The 8,506-nt window shown below is 37.7% G+C and overlaps 1 pseudogene; it reads right to left on the reverse strand.

The window, feature by feature from the left end:
• Window positions 1–1,823: 1,823 nt before the first annotated feature.
• Window positions 1,824–5,648, reverse strand: LOC115669594 (flap endonuclease 1-like; annotated as a pseudogene).
• Window positions 5,649–8,506: the final 2,858 nt, after the last annotated feature.

Below are 8,506 nucleotides of genomic sequence, written 5' to 3' on the forward strand. Positions count from 1 at the left end.
CGAAGAATGTTGAGGCGAAGATTGGTTAGGCTGTTTGAGGATCGGCCACTACTCCTCTTGGCAATTACGCTTCTGCTTAAAAATGTAAGATTATGACATACAATGTGATTTGAGAGATCAATTCAGGCAGAAACTGAGACGGTCAATGTAAATGAACTCCATATAGATTTTGATTTACATGTGACCTAAAGATAAAGCAGTTAGGACTTGATCATTTGCAAAATATGCACAATGTAACTGGGCTCTTACACCTACCGTGTGAGTTAACCATTTTCACTGTGGCATATACTCTATCAACAAATATAGGTGGACCAAATCAATGATTGAATTTTCATTTACCTTAATGTACTATACACATAGGTAAATGACCCAACAGATGATAGGATTTATACTACACAAATAAATAAAATATATGATCTGATTAAAGATCATATTACAATTTACTTATATACATTATAAGCTATAGTATACTATATGTCCATTTAAATTTTGCATGCATTAGCTAATTCCAGTTTGTTGGTAACTCCTCTGCTTCTCCATGCAAATTTATTTTATGATTGCTGGCTCTTTCTAGCATCCAATTTTCAGTTCCTAACATGATAATGTTCTTATGGTGTTTCGAAATAATCCTCCTAAATTATGTTATGTAATTTGTTAATTTGGATATGACTCAATGTAAGAGACAATAAACAAGTTAAATTTGTAATTGGAGTTTTGATATGATTTGTTAGTAACATAAGTGGCAACAAATCGAAGTCATCTACTAACTATTCGATATCAAGCTGGTGTAGTTTCGTATCTCCATCTTCCGAGTTATCAGTCAACCCATCAAATGTATGCGCACTGAGAAACTTACAGATGAAACACACGATAGTAGTCCAACAAGATAAACAAGTAGTCATGAATGAAAGTTAAATCAGCATTCAGCACCCATAAACCTTCCATGATATGATGGTATCCAGCAAAGACTGCATGAGACTACAAACTGACATCAAGTTTCCACTCGTAATTTGCATGCAAACCTCCTGGATAAGGCAAGAAACATAACGACGCATATATCACAATTCCAAGCGGGGAGATTTAAGAGAGAAATCGAAATGAAGAATTGTGAAGAATCGCCATTGGGAAACTCATAAGTACTTGACATAGATGTCGATGGTTTTGCTGTTCCATGATCTGTTATGTGCCAACTAAACTATTTCTTACCACCACCAGCCTGGAACTCTTGTTAGTTGCCGCTTTGGCAATATATTCAGGGGTTTCCTGTTGCATGGATGACAATAATATACACATTGTATAAGTGACATATACGTATTGTAAAATGAACACTAAAATGCAATTTGCCCGGCAAGAAGTACCAATCTCATTCTAACATAGAGAGAAAACTTCATCCATCTAATAAAAATTTATACAAATCTCTTCCAAAATTGCAGTACCATAAGACATGACCCGTTTTTTAGGAAAGGAAAGCATCAACTTGCTTCCAACAATGGGCAAAAACAGCATCTACAAGTCAGGACTTGCTCAATAAATAGGGTTCTTACATCCACCATCATTTAGCTCCATGTCGGGAGGCAGACAACTCTCAACGGCTATTTGAAGTTCCTCAAACCCAGGACCATGGTTGGCATTTTAAAGTTGCCAAGGAACCTGTGCTGGAGATTTACAGAGACTTGTGTAGAGCATGTCTTAGGCTTGAACGCCAGATTGGGGGAGGATTGAAGTGTGCATTTGCTTTCCTGTCATCCATTGCAATTATGGTTGTTAATCAGGCCGAAATTCTTAACAGATCCGCATAAGCACGCTGGTGCTTTTGTTTATCTAATTGATTTCATGAATAGGATGATGCAACACCATTAGCACATCTGTAAAGTTATATGAGACTAATCGGGCATAAGCAGCAGGGGCATGGCAACACACTACCGTTGATTTACAACACTACCACCAACAGCTTAAAAATGATCACAAAGATCTAAAAATTTGTGCATCGCTAGGGCAATCAATGGCTTATGAAGTGAGTTAAAGGGAGTACTATTCATCCATCAAAAGTTGCATCTGAAGACATCTCTTTGCTAGAGCAATGTGTGACATTACACCTTCACATACATTAAAAGAAGGTAAATTCTAGGTGCTCAGTACTCAAATATATCAAGATGACATACCTTCCTCTTAGCAGGTATAGATAGATTCTTAGCTGGCTTAAAGAAGGATTCTAATCTGTAGAAAATAAATGAGAAATCATCGGATGAAAGAAAGTGCATTTTGGAAGTCACTTTCATTTATTCACGCTTTAGTTACCGGCCTTGTGATGACTTATCCTTAGCTGCCTTAATCTTCTCTATCGTCTGCTACACATGGTAAAACAACATTGAAAACATGTATGCTCTCTCCTCCAGAGGAAAAGAAGCAACTTCCTCAAGTAGGCAACTGACCAACACATTACTGGAGATAGAAGCCATACCTTTGTCACTTTGTCAATGTTGAACCCATTCTCATTCACTAGAAAAGGACATTAAATCCTTGAAAGGGAAAGAACAATCAATTAGGAAATGAGTCAAGAATTCAAAAGTGAAATGTTGCAAGTAAATCCCAACATGAAAATGGCCCACTTCGTCATTTGGAGCAGTCCATTTTATCTCAGGTTGTTCTTCCGTAGAAACTATTGGTTCCTTAAAAAGCACTCAAGCTTCGCCATAGGGCCAACTATCGGGTATCTGATACCTATTCAAAAAACAAGCAAACATTTCCTTAAGAAGGATAACTGAACTGAATAAAGACTTCCAAGCAATGCAAAGAACCTCCGGGTCTTACGGATAGAGAAATGAATTTTGTTCAAGTGAGAGTGAAAGAATAGACAAAGCAGACATCATAATAGATAAAAGTATTATAGTAAATCAACACATGAAGTAGCATGGTTGATGCACTGATTGCCAGCCCAAATCTATTGGTGGCAAATGATCTTTCAGTTTCAAATTGTTGATCAAATATTTCCGCTCCAGCTGAGTTCGAGAGATATTTCTTTTAAGTCAAGGATTCAGCAGCCAAGATTATTACAGTGAGAAACTTTGCTGCCTTACTTTGCTTACAAGTCTAGGGACAAGATAAGAGAATAAGAAGCACCTTTGCTTGTTTATGTTCTCTAGTATGTTTTCTATGGAACCATGTTGACTGATGAGCTTAAGAGCAGTCAGCCCTCTAATACCTGATAAATTCATTCCAAAGTAAAGCCACTGAAATCATCAATCTAAAACATATGAGAGGGCAGAATGATATACGATAGCATAAAACAGTTAACAGAGCACTGCAATAATATCACGTCTACCTCGAATGCTTTCACAATAGTCACATCCAGAGAGAATGCAAAGGTCAATGAATTGATCCATATCCAGATTCATCTCCTCCAAGATCTAAAGGTCATGAAAGTGAGAAAAAAAAAATTTAAGCAATCGCAATGAATAAACTTTTCTAAGTACCCTGGAATTTCAAATTCCATGACTGGAACTTTTCTTGAGCTGGGATCCATAAAATGGCGAAGAAATCTAGGAGCTCCAAAAGTAAGGGAATCCATATCTTCAGAAGCAACTGCATAAACCTGAAAAACAAAAATTACAGCTAAAGCACCATTCATGATAGATGAATTCTGGTTACCGCACAACAATTAAGCAATGATAAGAATTCGAAGTCAGCAAAAATTCCTTGGACAAAGATGATTTAGTAAAGAGCGTACCAAATGTAAATGACTACGCAGAAGAAGACATTAGACGAGTGAACAAGCATAAGTTCAGTGGATCCCATAAAAACTTCTTTCGAGGAAACAAGTGACTACGCAGAAGAAGACATCAGACAAGTGAACAAGCATAAGTTCAGTGAACAAGGAAATTAAATCATTGATGTATGATGGTAATTTACATAGAGTTAAACGATTGGTTATCATGGGAAAACAATGAACTATATCCTAAATCAGAAGACGATCAAACAGGAAGATATTTGCCTTTCCAGCTTTGCAAAGTGCAGCACATTGTGCCTCTGCTTCTGAAGGAGCCTAACATACAAAATCTGAATTTGATATCTAAACTTTTTGTTAGAAATAAAAAAAAAGAACAAACTTTTCAGACAGAATAGTAACCTCAACTAGTGGGACACCCATAAGTCTTAGTAGTCTTTTGCAATCTTCATTGTGCTGTTGTGTCACCTGCAAGGGTATCAAAGCCATGTACCACAAGTCCACACACACCCAGTTAGCTACGTACATAGGTTTTTCTGGAAAACAAAGACAAAATCAAACTTCACATCGAACGGGACAAAAAGATCGCACTGTAAGGAAGTGATCCAAACAAAGACAAACCTTCACAGTTCTTTTACTGAATTTCTCTATGTCTTGCTTGTTCTGAGACTGCAGGCAATAAATACAGAGTTCACTAAGCCTTTTTGTACTCTGTGCGTGAGAGAGAGAGAGAGAGAGAGAGAGATGCACGTACCGCAATGGCTAATGCCAACTCCTCAGAGGCATCTGCCCTCTTCAAAAAACTGCTCAGAGACTCAATTAAGGTAACTAAACGTATTCATAGATACTTTAAAAAAACGAGAAAAGAGAAGGCTACATAATAATAAAGTACTGTTTTGCAAGCTCTTGCTTCTTCAAATCAGGAGGTTGACCATCAAATACGTAGCTGTCGTAACAAACAGTAAAGCATAATTCAGAGAAAGATGAGCTTCGCTCTTCTTAGCATTCTATCCCAATGAAAACAGAGGAGGTAAAGCCGAGTATTTTACACTGGCTGTATCCCCGCTTCCAACAGCCTAATCGTCCGGTAAAGCATGCCTTGCAGATGACTACATGGGAAGACAAATCAAAAAGCAGCTCCAAGTCAACACTTTCCAAGCACAAAGATCACATACATAAAACCGAGTCCAAGTGATAACATCTGAAGCATCAAAACAGAAACTTGAGCAAAATGGATTTTCATTTCCACGAAGAATTACCATGCCAGTAGTAGTACCTGGTGACTTGACCGGCCTCATTGGTGAGCATGTGACTCCCCTTCCTCCCAACCACAACCTGATCCACCAATCAAAGACCGAAAAAACCACCAACACTCAAAATCCAAATCCCAACTGACACCGAAACGCGCAATCAATCACAGACATCGATCCATAAAAAGAAAAGCACTTAACGAGGAACTGATAGATGCTCATGGTAGCATCGACGGCGATCCTCCGGCCGGAGTAGCTCTCCAGCTTTTGCTCCCTCATCGCCTTCGGGGCATTGTCCGCCAGTAGCTTCGTCAGCCCCTATCGAAATCAACGGACGATTCGATTAACAATCATATGGAAATGATCGGATTGAAGAAGACGGAGGGGGAACTACCTTGATGCCCATTTTCGGAGAGAGATGAAATTGCAGTTGAAATTGAGGATGAAATAGAATTCTAGGGTTCGAGCTCTTCCGTCTTGCTGCCTAATTTGGAGACCGGCGCGTGTGGGTGGAGAGCGTGGGAGTCGCGAGTGGGGAACGCTGTTAATGTCCGAATTTTCACGATAAATAATAATTTAAGAGGGAGATTTGGGATCGATTCTCTTTATAGGTGCTCTTGGCCTATTTGGATTAGCAACCGTTGTGACACGTCATGAAAGCACACCGTGATATGTACATATTAAACAATGGGTCGTAATCCTAGGAATTTCCAACGTCCCATTCATTTAATGAATTGAGCGAATTTCATACCGAGTCCCACTGTTAAACACAAGTTTTAGCATAATTGTGATTGATTTTATCTAGTCGCGTCACTTATAATAAGTCTATACGACATTTTCACGGTAAATAAGGGTCCATCATCCTGCAATGCTAGATTGAGGAAGACTTCGAACTTCGCCAGTCTTTTCTTTTGTCCCTCTTCTTTTGAGTAGGTTTTCGTCGCGGGCTTTTCTCCCTTATCAATGAATTGGAAGCTCTTGATGTTTCAAGCAATAAAGCTCTCGGGAAGGATCCCTCCGGAAGAACAAACCCAACTCACTTCCCTAAGCTTTCTTCAATGTGTCAAGACAACCATCTCTCGAGAGTTACTATTAGCATTTTACGTGATTTTCAATCACCTTCGAAACAACAATAATAAACGTGAAAAATCTTATTATTGCGTAAACATCTCTAATACATCATATTAGTGATTGTTACTATGAATTCACATGAATTAACTATTCCGAAAAATGTGGGAGAAAAAACCTCGAAAAGGAATTGGTCTTGCATATCTTCGTCGAGTCGACGTCATTAGCAATACTTGAGAAATCAATGAATAAATTTTAAGACGTGTGCATGCACTAACTGTGAACGCTACAAATCAGGAAATGGTTGTGTGGTATTATCAGTGAGACAAATGTTAGAACTCAACCAAAATGAACATTTCATCAATTGCCGTAGTATAATAATAATAATATTTAAAAGAATTTGGTCTTGCATATCAAATTATAGTCCCTTTTTAAATAAATGAATTATGGTGGTGAGAATTGACTTTTTCACAATAAACTTTCAAGGTTAAATATTTAGATTTGCTTTCGAAATTCACAAACGAAGAAATGAGTCAAAAGTTGCCTTTTTAATATTGAATAACTATAGAAAATTGATACAAAAAATGAATTTTTACTACCTAACAATGCTGACTAACTTAATCGAACTAAATTCCCAATCATGCCACATCATCATTTCACTATTCACCATCCAATCATTTTAGTACATATAGATTCAACGAGTACAATGAAATTTACTCTCCACATTTTATATGAAAACAAGTAAAGTTGGTCTCGAGATTTATCTTTTAATGAAACCTCTGATCCTTGAGCTTTTGTATAAATGCATCGTCCATGTCATATCTAATTGAACAATTGATTCAATTAAATCCCTAAATTTGTCTAATGTACGCCGTGATTCCTTATCTTTTAATTGATTACGTTCCTAAACTATTTTAAAATGTTCAATATCATCTTCATTTTAGTTATTGCAAGGATGGAATCTGTGTAATGTCACTTTCTCGTCTTTCGCTTGTTAAGAACAATTGGTTGTTCTTTACTTTTCTCCAAGCTTTAGCTACTAATTTTGAGCTGAATCTTGACATCTAATTTTTCATGCAAAGACTTCCAGTTCATTAAGGAGAAAACTAGGATCGAATTTGATAGAGTTTGATCCTAAACAAAAATATCAATCTTGCATAGTCTTGCATTTGCAATTGTTACTCTATTTCTTTGCATTTAGATGTTAGGGACATTTAAATTTTGCACACAAAGCATTCGCCTCGGACAAAGCATGGATCCGGCTACGGGTTTCTTTGGGATTGACCCAATAGATGGCTTACCAGGTGAAATGAGTCCTGAACTCACTTGAGGTTCCAAAACTGAGCCCGCGCGAGCCCGGCCCTAAGCTAATCAAACTCGGCCTAATGAAGGGAAAGGAATGAGGGAAATTCCAATTAGCCAACACCCATTTTCCAAGCCAATCCCAATCTGGACACATAAGATGGAAGGAAGCTCTTGTTCAGCTGCACTTGGAAGAAAAGGCAAAGGAGAATCAAAGAGGGAAAGGAACGTGCAGTTTCCATCTTGACAAAGGGAGCAATCTCGGCATTCAGGGACCGGAATTCACGGCCAATAGAAAACAAGAAAATCTGGGCATAGAAAAAGCAGAGGATTCTCAGCATATATTCATCGCCAAACAGAGCTCGAAAATGAAAAGGACGGAGCTTTTCTCCACGGCCAAGAAAGAGATATACAGAGAGAGGGTTATGGTCGGCAAAAGAGAGAAAACTTTAATAAAAAGAAGAGAAAAAAAGGGAAGTGCTCGGCAAAAAAAAAGGGAGAAAAAGAAGAACAGAGGAGGCAGATTGTCGAGGAGCATGTGAATAGAAAATAAGGAAAAGAGAGAGAGAGAGAGAGCTGTCGGGGCATGGGAGAGGAAGCTACAGAGACCAAAAGATGCAATTTCACCGTAAGTTTGTTTAATTTACTTTCATAGCATCTACATTCCCTCAAAGTTCACTTTTCCTGTGGACTTTAATTTCCAAGAATTTTACTCCTCACGGTTAAATTTGTCCATCATTTCATTTTATTTCAAAGCCCGGCGCACCTTGCACTTGGAAAAAGCCAAAAACGAAATCAAGTTCAGCAGTGTTTTGAAGTTGAACATTTGTTCAAGTTAAGAACCAAACTGTAAAAAAACCATTTTATCTTAAGGAAAATGGTTAATACCACGAAAAACCTCAAACTAATAGATCTGTAATAAATTTACCAAAAATTAATTTTTTGACTACAAAAAACCCCAAACTGATATACCTATGACAAATTTATCCAAAGCTAATTTTTTTATCACGAAAAATCCTAAATTGGTACATATGTGACAAATAAACACCTGTGACAAATTTGTTAGGATGAATGAAAAGGATATTCTGGATACAGCCCGCTGGGTCTAAAGGTCGGAGTGATATTGTTACAATTCGAAATCGTATCCGCGAAATGGAAAAAC

This window comes from Syzygium oleosum, unplaced genomic scaffold (assembly GCF_021117445.2).
Source record: "Syzygium oleosum isolate NSW1041296 unplaced genomic scaffold, Sole_v2.1 Sole_v2.03, whole genome shotgun sequence".
Taxonomy (NCBI): domain Eukaryota; kingdom Viridiplantae; phylum Streptophyta; class Magnoliopsida; order Myrtales; family Myrtaceae; genus Syzygium; species Syzygium oleosum.